The sequence below is a fragment of the Podarcis erhardii genome (assembly GCF_964252035.2).
Source record: "Podarcis erhardii genome assembly, chromosome: 6".
Classification (NCBI taxonomy): domain Eukaryota; kingdom Metazoa; phylum Chordata; class Lepidosauria; order Squamata; family Lacertidae; genus Podarcis; species Podarcis erhardii.
Genome location: NC_138510.1, coordinates 21,272,864 through 21,287,791, shown reverse-complemented (window position 1 = coordinate 21,287,791; position 14,928 = coordinate 21,272,864).

Here is a 14,928-nt window from a genome sequence, read left to right as displayed (position 1 = left end):
CATCGAGGTCTCCTCATTATTAATGTTCAGGAGGAATTTAATAACATTCCTGTTCATCCAGGCATTTAATGGCTGAAAGACACTGTTCCTGGCAACCTAGGAAATATTAGCTGTGAGGGTAGGTGATTGCTTTAACATGTCTGAGATGTTTCTAATTTTTTCTACATGCTTAAAAATACGTTTTGTATTTAACTTCTGACTGTACTGTTTTAACATTTTGGGTTTTGCGGCCTGAAACCCCTTCGGGAGGAAGGGCGCAGGATAGAAATGGAATAAGTAATAATAAAAATGACAGTGCCAGGCCTGTGGGAAAGGAATACCTGAAGAGATTTATAGCGTATGGAGAGGCGTCTAAGTCTACGAAGTCCACTATCTCCTTAGAAATATAATACACTTGCTACATGTACTGTGGTGTCAGGTCAGAAGTTCTCTACCTATTACAGGTAGAGATCAAAGTCCTTCCACAACAAAGCTGCCCAGATGAAAAGCAGTAGTTCATCACCACCCGCCCCCCCTTTTATAAAACTGTGAACTTGAGACTGGCATGTGGGACCTGCCCACCATGTCCACTGAGACACAGTAATTGGTTTTTAGGCAATTGGCCCAAGGAAAATGCTATTGAAATGTCCAACAGATAAACGTCTGCTGAAGCGGCAGTGATGCTGTTAGTTCTGTTTGTGCGTTTCAGATAACGAAGGCGATCTAACAACTTCCTGACAGATAATTAAATGCATTACTCTGAGTTAACCACCCTAGTTTGGCTGATTCCAGACTGGCGCTAGCCTTTCAGGAGCATGCATAGACGTTCTGCAGTATCTCAGGAAGTTAATGCACCACGCACACACAACGCTATGCATAATAGAGGTTCCCTCCGGGAATCATCACGCTGGTGCTGAACTGCATTTTGTAAATGATTTTTGTACAGATATCCAGGAGACTCAGATTGGTGAACTGGTCGTGTACGTAGAGAAATAACTGTAGGCCTAAGGACAAAACTCATTTTAGACAGCCACTGTACTAAGTGATCACACAGAGCCTGCCGGTGCTTCTTTTAACTTCCTGGTGCTGCAATAAAAATGCAGTTGACTGCATATAAAAGCAGTGTAGCAGGAGAAGAAATCAGGAGCCTCTTTTTTTATATGACTGAATAAATGGTCCTGGTCTAAAGAGTGAGTCACGTAGATAGATATTACACAGCGAGCCATCAAAACCTTGCTTTGGCATAGTCACTTCACTCAGTTGTTCAAGGGAGATTTCAATATGAATATACTTCAGACCTAAGTCAGTGAATTACACAGGATTCAGCTACATTAGTAAAAACAACAACAACACAATGTTTTGAATGTGTTTTAAACATGCAACACCAGATGGCGGTGGAGAGCAAAAAACATAAGTGATTTTTACATAGCGTTTTTTTCCTTTTGTTATAATGATTTAGTTTCTGACTTATTTATAGTGGGTCCCCCCCCCACCCTGTGTGTAGCTCCACCCTAAGTAATACTCCCAAGAAATGTTCTGGTGGAACCTTTTCTGTTGATGTTTTCATCTGACAGTAGCTGGTTGCTTCCTTTAGGAGGGGAGTTGATGTGGGAATGTTCAGAGATGCAGGAGAGGATATATTGTCTGTATATTTTCCAACTTGTGTTAACAAGTTCCACAATTTAGCAGAGTAACATTCCCCCTTTAAAACTTGCAGTGGATGCATTTGCTCAGGCTTGCTAAAGCCTCTATAATAACTGTCCTGATATTTTCCCCTTATTCCCTCATAAAAGTTAAGACACAACACAGTCTTCTACAAAAGTATAAAAAGGTTTACTCACATATCATTCTGTTCACAGTAGGATCCCAGAAGGCAGACTTAGCTTAGAAAAGTAACATATACCTAGAAACTATCTCATAAGAAGCCAGTCCCTTTGTCCTCTCTTGGCTGGAAGCCAAGAGGGCATCTTTGGCTAAACAGATTTTGCTTTTTCGATGCGTGTAGTCAGAAGAGAGAGAGATGGCTGCCCTGCCTTGTGCTTTTGTCGTTACCTGCACAGGTGAGGCCACACCCACTTCTAGTCACATGCAGAGGAAGTCTGTTCCAGCCCAGAAGGAAAGAGGAAGTTTACCTGCTGGCTGGACAAATATTCCTCCCCATGTGTAAACATGTTCACTCTAGGAATGTTGTACTTGACTACTCTTGTGTTTCACATCCCACAGTTGAGGGTAAGCAAGGTTACCCCCAAAGTTTTATTTCTTCTGCAAAGTTATGGTTGGTAGACTAACTGCACCAGGAAGATTCAAATCTCGCCTGTGCCATAAACTTAGGGCTACATGTACATTAGCAGCTTAAAACACAGCAAGGTTGTCTCCCTTGCACCCCCTGCCCCAGTGTTTTAGGTTGCATCTTTACATTTTTGTACACAGCAGAGAGGAGGCAGGGATATTGTCATCTGATGCACATTACTTGCAACACATACATCCCAAACTCCCATTGAGTGAAGCTGTCATCTGCACATGTGCAATGGATACTTCAAATGGGCATACCTGCATACCTCAGCTTAACCATGGCTTACATTTTCAAATCAGATGACAGATGATTTGAGGGAAAATGCACCCAACAGCAGTATTTATTGAGAAACCACAGGATACATATGAATTGTGGCTAACATGGGTGGACTCGCCTTCAAACGACAGCAGTTGGATCCATTGTAAGTGGTAAATTGTGCACAGCATCCCTGTGTGGTCTTATGCAAGCTACTATTTATTTATTTATTTAAAAAAAATTGAGTATTTTTTTAAAATTATCCATGTAACTCAAATAACAAAATAGAAATTCATGAGACAAACACATAAAAACTAAATCGAACCAAACCGAGGCTAGCATGGGATGTTACATTCACTGCAAGAAATGATGAAGCTGGTTATCCAGATATTTGTGATACAGTGCATAGTTGAGAGGAGAGTAAGAAATGAGAGAGCAAGTCAGTATTTCTAAAACTCAGGGGGGGAAGTGCATCTGCAATAAATGGGTCAATATCACTCTCTCTGTTGAGTGTTCAGAGGCTGCTTATATAGCCTAAATAGTATCACTCATGCATAAAGAGCAGGACTGGGGAAACCATTAAGGCTTTGCAGATGTAGAAAAACAAGTTTAGCAAATAAAAAAAAATAAAAATTCTAATGGCGGGAACTCCATAAACAGCTCAGTGAGGACAAGGACTGAGTGTGCTTGGTGGCCACTTGGTGGCCAGGCTGAATGTTAGCAACAGTGGGAAGAGGAAACTGGGAGGGAGAGGGAATGAAACTGGGTGACCTGATCAGAAACACTTCATTCTGCAACATCGTGTTGCGTGATAAAATCAATGAAACAGCATTTAGCAATAAATACAAATAATGTCCCCAGCTTTCTACCTTGAAAAGGGTTTTTTGCATACATTTTTTTCAATACACAAGTGTGCTAAGTGATCTAAAATACATTCTGTAATATGACTTACTTAGTCATTCAACTCCATTTTGTATGTTTTGTGAAAAACTAATTCATGCTACTTGACCAATCTATGTAATATGGTTCCTTCCTTAAAATTGCTGCTGCCCTGATCAAAACAATGACACTGCATTCGTGTAATGGCAGTCTCATCAAACCTGACTAGCATGATACAGTGGTGCCCCGCAAGACGAATGCCTCGCAAGACGGAAAACTCGCTAGACGAAAGAGTTTTCCGTTTTGGAGGTGCTTCGCAAAACGAATTTCCTATGGGCTTGCTTCGCAAGACGAAAATGTCTTGCGAGTTCCTGTGGGGTTTTTTTCCTTTTCTCCCCCTTTTTCTAAGCCGCTAAGCCGCTTATCCGCTTATTCAATAAGCCGATAAGCCGCTAAAAACCGCTAAAAACCGCTAAGCCGCTAATAGCGCTAAGCCGCTAAGCCGTCAATGGGCTTGCTTCGCAAGACAAAAAAACCGCTAGACGAAGAGAATCGCGGAATGGATTCCTTTTGTCTTGCGAGGCACCACTGTATGACAACAAGTGTTAGCTCATCCTTCTCCAAAGTGGTACTCTTCAACTGTTTTGGATTACAACTCCCATCAGCACCAGACAGCATGGCCAATAACCAGGGATGTTGGGAGCTGTATTCCAAAACATTTCGAGAGCACCTGGGGGAGGCTGATCTTCTAAGGTTGTAGGTATTCTGGTATATTTCTTGGCTCTCTTTATTAAGCCCATCTGTATTAGATAGCCAAAAGGCAGAAGAGTGGCGATTTATGCACACACTGCAAAGAATAACCATTTTCTTTTTCTTTTGAAGGAATGAAAAAATGGAGTGATTCTATTCCTATAGCTATTTATGCAGTTTTGGCCTTTTTTATTTATCAGAATATTTCTGAATGATTCATTAGGGTGTTTACATACAATCAATATAGCCTGGGGTACCAGACAAGATTAAAACTGTGCCATAGTGTCTCATTGATGATAATACGTTTTAAAGATTCTTGTTCAAGGAAATGTTTTGCATTGCCAGTAAGCTTCAATCCTAGACAGCAATATTGATCTGAATGTCAATCTCTGGATTCTTGAGTTACTTTCTGTACAAAATGGAGGAAAAAATACCTTGGGGGGGAGCAGATAAATAGATGTGCTTTTGTATCTGATGTGAGCCTGCCGTTCCCATTCATCTTGCTTCATGCCATCCTGAAGAATTAAATTGTTTCATTTTCCATTGTATCATAATGTAGATTGATAGGGATCTCAATTCTGAAAGCCTGTCTTTACGCAGCCAAAACAGTACTATCCACCCATCTTCAAGAACTCTTCAGGGGGAAAGACCCTCAAGGTTGGACCCCAGATGGTACAAAGGAAACTGAGCATGCTCAGTGGGTGCTGACGGTTGGGAGGATGTCAGGGTTCAGCCCTTCCCACAATTGGAAACTGAGGTCCCACTTGCAAGGCCAGTCCAAGACATTTTGGCATCTGAGGCGACCCACAAAATGGTTCCTCCCCACCACCACCACCACCACCACGGAAGAAAGGGTGAGTGAAGATCTCCATTGGGAACAGTGGGGGAAATCAAATCAGTGTTACCCAATGGTTGAAGTGGGAATCAAAGGCTGTTGTAGGGGGTGGGACAAACTCTGAATCATGCCAGGTGGACACAGAGCCCAGGTGATCCCAGAGGGAAACCCCCACTATTTCCTCCCTAGGGGTGGGAGGAGACCAGCAGCACCTCTTATTCACCACTGTGGCCACTGTAGAGGTGGTCTTGGGGGTACCTGCCAAGCAGGTGGCAGATCTGGCCTCCAAGGAGCATGTCACTGCCACCATGGCAGCAACAAAGCATTGCTTGGGGGCAGGATCTGCTGCCTGGTGCAGTTGCCTCACCTGCCTCATGGATGGGCTGGCCCTGCCCACTTGCATAAGCAACTGGCTGAAATTTGGCCAGCACCTGGTTCTGCTCTTTCCTCTGCTGTTACCTCAGGCTTCCACTAGACAAGCAATAGAATGAGGTGCTGGAATCCTGAAGTGGTAGAATTAACTGTATCACTTCAGACTTGAATGGATGGGTGATGGTGCCCATTTTATTGCTTTCCCATGTACATAGCTTCATGAAAGAGGAGGAGGAACTGCGGCCTGGTTTGTTTAGCAGTGCCTGTGGGGCACAAGAACATCACATGTGTATCTTGCAGTGCTGGGTTTGATAGTAGTTTCTCTTTCCTCAAGGCAAAAGGACATCTCCACAGCTGGAATCCTGTGCTGCCCTCTGAATTGAGATGATTTGAGGACTGGGAAAAATTGTGGAAAGTAAATCTGAAATTTACAGATTGTTCTCTTTTGAAAGAAAATTACATGTATAGATGGTATATTACAGCATCATAGATAGTAAAAATGTACAAAACCAGGTCAAACATTTGTTGGAAATGTAAGGGAAAAGAAGGGACTTTTTATCATATGTGGTGGGATTGTAGAGAAGTTTTAAAAAATTGGGAAATGATATAGAATGAACTGAAAAAAATGTTTAAAATGACATTTGTAAAAAAAACCAGAAGCATTTTTGTTAGGGATTCTAGGACAAGACCTGACAAGAAAAATAATGAACTTATTTATGTATGCTACAACAGCGGCAAGAGTCTTGATAGCACAAGGATGGAAAAATTAGGAAATCCCAACGAAAGAACAGTGGCAAGAAAAATTGATGACTTCTGCAGAACTGGGTAAATTGACATACAAACGTACATACAAGGACAACTGTGACTATATGGAAGAATGGGAGCTTTTTACAAATTATCTAAAAAGACAACAAAATGAACTGGATTCCTTGGCAGGGTTTGAATAAACATACACAAATTTATTGGTTGATAATATGATAGAAAGATAACACAAGTTTATAACATGCAGAGAATAATATGTGCTGAGAAATCAGAGGAGCTGAGGGGAGAGGAGAAATCAGAGGAGCTCAGGGGAGAGGGGGGGTTGATGGGGGTGGGGGGAAAGGGAAAAAATAATGAATATGATATGTTTTGAAATTTTGTTATGTTGGAATTGTTAATAATTATTTTTTTTTAAAAAAAAAGAGATGTATTCTGGGTTTGTTTGTTTATTTCATATATTTATATCCCACCCTGGCATTCTCACAATTGCTAAGAGTGGCTTGGACTCTGGAGCGTAACTCCAGAGTTTTTAAGAACTCCGTTGTTGCGGAGCAAAGATTCATTCATTGCTCTGAGTTCCTCTGGGGCCACATATTCCATGGCTGCTGGGAAAGGTGCAGAGGGCAGGAGACGGAGACTGATAAGGTGATGGGAAACCAATGGATCCTGGAAACAGCACATCCAACACTGTGTTAAAAGTTTTGAGAAAATAAAATAAAGGCCATTTCCTGTGGCTTGGAAAGCAAGCTTGCGGGTTTGGTGGGCTTCTTCTTATTCATTCCCCACCCACTTCCATTTATCAAAGATGCATAATAATAATAATAATAATAATAAATTTTATTTATATCCCGCCCTCCCCAGCCGAAGCCGGGCTCAGGGCGGCTAACAACACTAAAACAGTACAACATTATAAAACATTATAAAAATGGATTAAAATGAATTAAAATCAAAATTGATGGCAACCATAAACTAAAGTTTTGTAAAGATTGCCAGAGGAGGGAGTCAGGCTGCGCCCTGACCAAAGGCCAGGTGGAACAGCTCTGTCTTGCAGGCCCTGCGGAAAGATGTCAAGTCCTGCAGGGCCCTTGTCTCTTGTGAGAGAGCGTTCCACCAGGTTGGAGCCGCAGCCGAAAAAGCCCTGGCTCTAGTTGAGGCCAGCCTAACCTCTCTGTGGCTTGGGACCTTCAAGATGTTTTTATTTGAAGATCGTAAGTTCCTCTGTGGGGCATACCAGGAGAGGCGGTCCCGTAGGTACGAGGGCCCTAGGCCGTATAGGGCTTTGAAGGTTAAAACCAGCACCTTAAACCTGATCCTGTACTCCACCGGGAGCCAGTGCAGCTGGTATAGCACCGGATGAATGTGATCTCTAAGCGAAGACCCCGTAAGGAGTCTCGCTGCAGCATTTTGCACCCGCTGGAGTTTCTGGGTCAGTCTCAAGGGCAGCCCCACGTAGAGCGAGTTACAATAATCCAGTCTGGAGGTGACCGTCGCGTGGATCACAGTGGCTAGGTCAGGGCGTGAGAGGTAAGGAGCCAACTGCTTAGCTTGGCGGAGATGAAAGAATGCCGCCTTTGTTATAGCTGCAATCTGCGCCTCCATGGAGAGGGAGGTATCGAAGATTACACCCAAACTCTTAACGGACGGTGCTGGCACTAATTGCACCCCCGCAAGAGATGGGAGTTGCCCCCTCAGCCCCCTGTCGTCCCGTCCCAGCCAGAGGACCTCTGTCTTCGAAGGATTTAACTTCAGCCCACGTAACCATCCAGCCACAGCCTCCAAGCATCTGATCAGTGTGTCTGGGGCAGAGTCCGGGTGGCCGTCCATCAACAGATAGAGTTGGGTGTCATCAGCATACTGATGGCAGCCCAGCCCAAAACTCCGGACAAGCTGGGCGAGGGGGCGCATAAAGATGTTAAAAAGCATTGGGGAGAGTATTGCACCCTGGGGCACACCACACACCAAGGAGTGGCGGGATGACAATTCCCCCCCAAGCGCCACCCTCTGTCCCCGACCGGAGAGAAACGAGCGCAGCCATTGAAGGACTGTGGCCTGGATCCCCACGTTGGCAAGGCGGTGGTCCAGGAGTTCGTGATCGACCATGTCGAAGGCTGCTGACAGGTCTAGAAGAATCAGCAGCCCCGACCCGCCTCGATCCAGCTGCCTGCGGAGATCCAGGCATGAGGGCCTGAGAGAGACAGTAGCACAGCAGCCTCGAAAGCTTTGATACCTGGTAACTGAGTGGAGAGCTCGGGCTGTTCCTCCTTCACTGTCAGAGGCAATATCCCTCTGAATAGCGCTCATGTCTACTGGCCACTGTGAGAACAGGATGGTGAACTAGGACCATTGGCCTGATGCAGCAGGCTCTTCCTTGCATTCTTAGAAGAAGAAGAAGAAGAAGAAGAAGAAGAAGAAGAAGAAGAGGAGGAGGAGTTTGGATTTGATATCCCTCTTTATCACTACCCAAAGGAGTCCCAAAGTAGCTAACATTCTACTCTCCCTTCCTCCCCCACAACAAACACTCTGTGAGGTGAGTGAGGCTGAGAGACTTCAGAGAAGTATGACTAGCCCAAGGTCACCCAGCAGCTGCAGGTGGAGGAGCGGGGAATCAAACCCAGTTCACCAGATTACAAGACTACCACTCTTAACCACTACACCACACTGGCTCTCTTAGGGAGAGGAGAAGAGAGGAGAGGAGAAGCAGCAGTGCGGTGGTACAGCAGGAACCCCCAGAGAGCATCTTGCCTAGGGCCTTCCTCAAACTTGGCAGCACCAATGATGGCTAACAAACTGAATTTCATTGAGAATCAAGTGCAACTAATAAGATGGTTTCCCACTCCCACCTGCTACAAATGGCACCTTTCCCTACATTTCAAAGCACACCTGCCAGAAGTTGGGTGTGTGTGTGTGTGTATGTGTGTGTGTGTAAAACATTATCTCCTGGGGAGGCCATCCTAAAACCTCTCAAGGCAACACACCGTGTTCCACAACTGCTGCTAACCTTAGGGTGGGAAGAAGCATCTGTTCGGATGTTTGCAACCAAATCTTTTGCTGTATTGCAAGATTTTAACAAAACGGAGAGATAAATAGTAAAACAGACTGTAGCTTTTGTATTGTGGGTTTTTGTTTTTAAAGGGCAGGAGGAACTTTTATATTCCCCTGCTACGCAGACTTCAGTTCAGTGTTGTTTGCATTTTGGAAGAGGAACAGAAGTACTGCTTGAAGTTTGTGGGATGCCTGGACTCCCACTCTTAATTCCTGAACCCCTTTTCCAATTCCAGGGTTCCAGACATTGAATTTAGCATGTTTAAAAATCAACCCAGGAGCCAGCCTGCTGATAAAGGGAGTTGGTAGCCTATTAGCTGGGATAAAGGGAGTGGCTCAGTGCCAGAGCAAATAAGAGCCCCCACCCCAACTCACAATTAATGAGAATGCCAAAAGTCTTTGAAGGAGAGCAGTTGTTTGGAGGACTGCAATTTGCCTCATGTAAGCTGGAGGAAATGTTAGTTAAGGTTTGCAAGCAGCATCAAGCTGGAGAAAGGGGCATCAAACTGCTGGCAGCAGTGGGAGAAATGGAACCCTCCTGGAGTGTAATTCTGGAAGCCCCTCCATCGTAGGCCCAAGTTGCATAAATGTGTAGATAAACCATATATCATAAAGACACCACGGTCTCCCCATGCCTCTTTTCCAAAGGAAACACAAATCCTGGATAATCTTCTGGAACCCCTGGAATCTTGTACTGCTGTGGAGATTTGGGTGGTGTTTAACAGTAAATTAAATTTTAGCCTAAAAATAAAGATAATGACTTAAGTGACCTGATTTCTGATTTGTATATCACTTTTCTTTTTCCAATAGAGAGTTTCAGAATCTGACATTGGAATATACTTGATATTTTAAATATATTCAAGCCAACTTGTCTCCCTGGTCTTTAATCTTTGAGTAAAACATTGATAATGACCTCAGCTAAGATCACACCATCACCCTCAATAAGGGGGGGGGAATCTGGGGGGGGGTGCATGGGTGTTATTCGTTTACATATGTGCAGTTTTTAAATTGGTTATTACCTAGAATTGATCCTGAGCAAATTTACATTATGAAGCAAAGGTAAAAAAAACAACCCAGGCCAGGTTAAAACTGACCCTCTGTCAACCCTGATTTCGCATAGGAACTCTGAAGATGAAATGCAATTTGATATGGTGTGAATGAAAGCCATGAAGTATTGCCCTTAATACAAAGTATATGGTGATGAATTCTACTTTTTAATAAAATGCCTTCTAATTTTTCATGGTCAGGACAGACACGCCGATCCATATATTCATAGAGACAAGTTTTGCATCTCATCACTTGCACACAGTTGGGTCAGAACCAATCTGCTTTAATCTGATTTTATTGGAAACTTCGTAGGAGGTTTAATCTATCATTACTGAGCCAAGCCTATGGGATAGGACAGGCTAGACGTTTTAGTTTAACAAATAATTGGATTTTAAAAAAAGAAAAAAAGAACTGTCTCTGCAGCTGAATAAAGCTTAGAAAACCTGCCAGTAATATAAGGTGCAATTGAATTATTAAAGAATGGTGTGGGTGTTATTAGAAAACTCCTTCGGGTCATCCAAAAGTTATGGGCACCATTACAAGATTGCTATACTACAGAAGCTTACTGAGGACATAAGAACTTAAGAAAAGCCTACTGGACCAGGCCACTAGCCCATCTAGTCCAGCATCCTGTACTCACAGTGGCCAACCAGATGTCTGTGGGAAGTCCACAAGGAGAAACTGAGCAAAAGAGCACTCTCCCCTCTTGCAGTTTCCAGCAACTGGTATTCAGAAACATACTGCCTCTTCTTCTTTGGCGATCACTCGTGGCCAAATAAGGTTGTCTTCTATGGGCACAGTTTTAACAGTGAGTCCATAAGGGACTGTGGAAGCAAATTCTGGATCCACACGTCCTTCCACAGTGGGCAGCGGCAGAGCGTGCATGCTCTGCGCCCAGGGGCAGGGCCAGCCACCCACAGAGGCGGGGCCAGCTGCCCGCAGGGCGGGGCCAGCTGTGGCAGGATGCTTCGCGGGGCCTCTGGAGTCTGCCTGCCTCCTCCCACTCAGCCGCCCTACAGCTGAGGGGGAGGTGGCTGGCAGACTGTTTGGGGCAGCGCGGAACCCACAGGTGCTCAAGCCACCATGTCACTCCCAGGAGAGACACGTGGCTCAGGCACATTGCAGGCCCCAAAGTGAATGCCGCCTGGCATTTTGTCACACACACCCCAGTGGTGACACCCAGGGCGGCCCACCCTCACCGCACCCCCCCCCTTCCTCTACCACTGACAGTGGGGACATAGGTTTCTGGGTGGGAGCTGATCTCAGTGAGGGTTTGCCAGGTGTGCCTTCCTCTTAGCACGTTTCTCCCTTTCGTCCTGAGTTCAAGCATCTTCAAAGCCCATGACACCTTTGGTATAAGCTGCTCTCCAATCAAAGTGTTCGCAGGCCAGTGTTTCCCAGTTGTCATTGTTTGTGCTACTTTTTTTTTTAGATTTGCCTTGAGAGAGTCTTTAAACCTCTTTTGTTGAGGTTTAAATACTGCCTCTAACTGCCTCTCTGAATCTGTCTAAACATCTGTCCCTGGGTCCTAGTGTTATGATAGACGGAGAAAAGACTTTTCTCTATGCCATGCATAGACATACTTTCATCATGTCACCTCTGTAAACTGAAAAGTCCCAAATAGGTTCAAATAATAAACTCTTCCCCTCTCTTTTCTTAGTTTCAGCAGCAAGCAAAGAGTAAGCTGTGCATCATTTCTTGTCCATAAGCAATGATTGTCCCAGGGTTGCATGTTTCTCTGCATTGTAATTAAAACTGCCCTGACAGTAAGTCACCACAAATCAAGAGTGATTTACATGCTGGCAGTAAACTGTCTGCCATCAGAGAAGTGCCAGAGTCATTGCACTCAGCGCTACTATGCTTTGGCTTTTTCACACTGGAAAGTCCTCCTGAACACGGTGGCTTTTTCCTATCCATTTTTAAGATTGCCATTACAACAGCATTGAATCTGACCTCGGCCTTTGAGCCATTTAATGCAATTAAAAAGCAAAGCAAAGCAAATGCTGTTTCTAAAACCATAAAAATTGAGCACAAACAGAAGCATTTAACTTAATGGGAATCTATGAAGCCACATTAGACAAGGAAACACAGGTCTCCTGATATTAATATCACTTTTGTTTTGCAATAGTGTCCCTTGTTCCACAAATAAAACTTTAATAAGCTGTTTATACTGCAATATCATGTGGTGTAAAGGAAGGGCCATATAGCTCAGTGGTAGAACATCTGCATTGCTTGCAGAAAGTGCAGGTTCAATCTCTGGTATCTCCAAACAGGATTGGGAATGCTTCCTTTCTGAAACCTTAGAGAGCCTCTGTCAGTCAGTGTGGACAATACTAAGCTAGATAGGAGAAAGTCCGGGCTATGTACTTATTGTGGGGCACGGGTGGCACTATGGGTTAAACCACAGAGCCTAGGGCTTGCCGATCAGACGGTCGGTGGTTGGAATCCCCGCGACGGGGTGAGCCCCCGTTGCTCAGTCCCTGCTCCTCCAACCTAGCAGTTCGAAAGCACGTCAAAGTGCAAGTAGATAAATAGGTACCACTCCAGCGGGAAGGTAAACGGTGTTTCTGTGCGCTGCTCTGGTTCGCCAGAAGCGGTTTAGTCATGCTGGCCACATGACACGGAAGCTGTACGCCGGCTCCCTCGGCCAATAAAGCGAGATAAGTGCCGCAACCTCAGAGTCGGCCCCGGCTAGACCTATTGGTCAGGGGTCCCTTTATGTTGTTAGATAATTAAGCGTGACTAATTGGTTTACGATCCCAATTAGCCCCCCAGCTGTAGGGCGATCTTCGGGTCCGGCACGTTTCCCCTGCGCCGATGCTTCGCTCAGTCACGCCTTGCAGAGTAAACACAGCGGAGAAAACTGTTGCTTCAGATCCATGCAAACACACTAGGCATTTGTGTGCTTATTTATTAGCCTTTATTACAGCAGAATATTTACAGCTCAACATTTCTTAGATTCTCCTGGGCTGCTAGCATTCATGGCTGCCCTTCTCTTTCAAAGACAAAGAGACTGTGAGGAAAAACTCCTCCCACCTTCTAAAACTGACGTCAGAATGTGAGACGTCACTCAGAACATCTTAACCCTGTAAGTTCTGAATCTCCACATATGTACTTATTACCTTTTTCCATTTCAGGAGTTTCTCTCTTATTCCAAACAGAAAGTCCCTTGCTGATCTTTCCCTGTTCCTGTCCCTCCGATCCACACCGCCCAGAATACAGTATCTTTCTCTCACTTCTCAATCATATGTCAATTACTGGACGAATATGATTTTGTCTTTCACTTTACAGGAAAAGAGAGACAATTGCCACAAGTAGTAAGCTAGAATCTGTTTTATCGGATTGTACTTCTCTTCTCATCCATAATCAATTGGACCTCAGAGCAATTTGTTACACCCGAGTTGCATTTGTGGCAACATCCATCTAAGGCATGCTTTTGAATTATTTATTGGAAAATTAAATGGCAAAATGTCAGGTAGCTGAAGTTAAAAATTTCTGCAATTGATGAATATAATATTTTTCACATGTTACTAATACATATAATTCTCTTCCCCCATAACCACTTCATTCCTCCCCCTGCCACATGAATGGGCAGCACCTTGATCTGAGTGATGCACACATCTAAATCCTTAACCTCATCTACTTACCCATATACTTTGTGTGAACAACACGACCCATCTCCATCCTGAGACCTTCTTTGTCCATGGTCTTGACACCTCCACTACTGCTTCCCATAATCTATCAGTCTAGATCTAATTTATTCTCCTGTCTGATTTCATAGCTTGAATCTGGTCCCTAGTCTTCTCTTGACTTCTGTTCCACAAACCAGAATCACATTCCAGATTCCATTCCTAGAAGAACATGCTGTTCTGCAGATAACGCTAACTGGAGTCTACCAGGAGCCTGGATGTAGGGTTTACCAGATCTACAAATAAGAAATCCTGGCTAGAAATTAATTTTTTTAAACCCAAAAGGCACACAGAAATGAGTGATTTGCTTTATCGGTTGCCTAGCTCAAGGCAGTATCTAGGCTATTTGCAATCCAGTATAAAAACACCTTTCAAATTCCATCAAGGAAGGCCTTAACCTGGCAACCCAAAGGGTGTCCACTTGGGTCTCACTCAGGAGAACATTCCCTAGGCAGGAAGCAACAACTTAAAAGGTCATCTCCCTTGGGACCACCCTCTAAGACAGGGGTGAGCAAACTTTTTCAGCAGGGGGCCAGTCCACTGTCCCTCAGACCTTGTGGGTGGCCAGACTATATTTGGGAAGGGGGGGATGAATGAATTCCTATGCCCCACAAATAACCCAGAGATGCATTTTAAATAAAAGGACACATTCTACTCATGTAAAAACACGCTGATTCCCAGACCATCCGCTGGCCAGATTTAGAAGGCGATTGGGCTGGATTGGGCCCCTGGGCCTTAGTTTGCCTATCCATGCTCTAAGAGGAAGGACTTTAAATGATGCTCATAAAGTCTGGGTAAGTTCTTATCAGGAGAGGCAGCCAATCAGGTATTGTGTTCCTCAACCATATAAAGCGTGGCAGGTTTAAAGCAGGATTGTACATCCACAGGTGTGCATCAGAATTCCTGACCCATATAAGCATTTCCTGGATAAGGGCTTAATGCCTGTGACTACCTCTTCACATGTGTTTGTGTGGGTATCATTCACAAAATAAATTTCAGTGGTGACTTCTTTCCAGATTCCATTG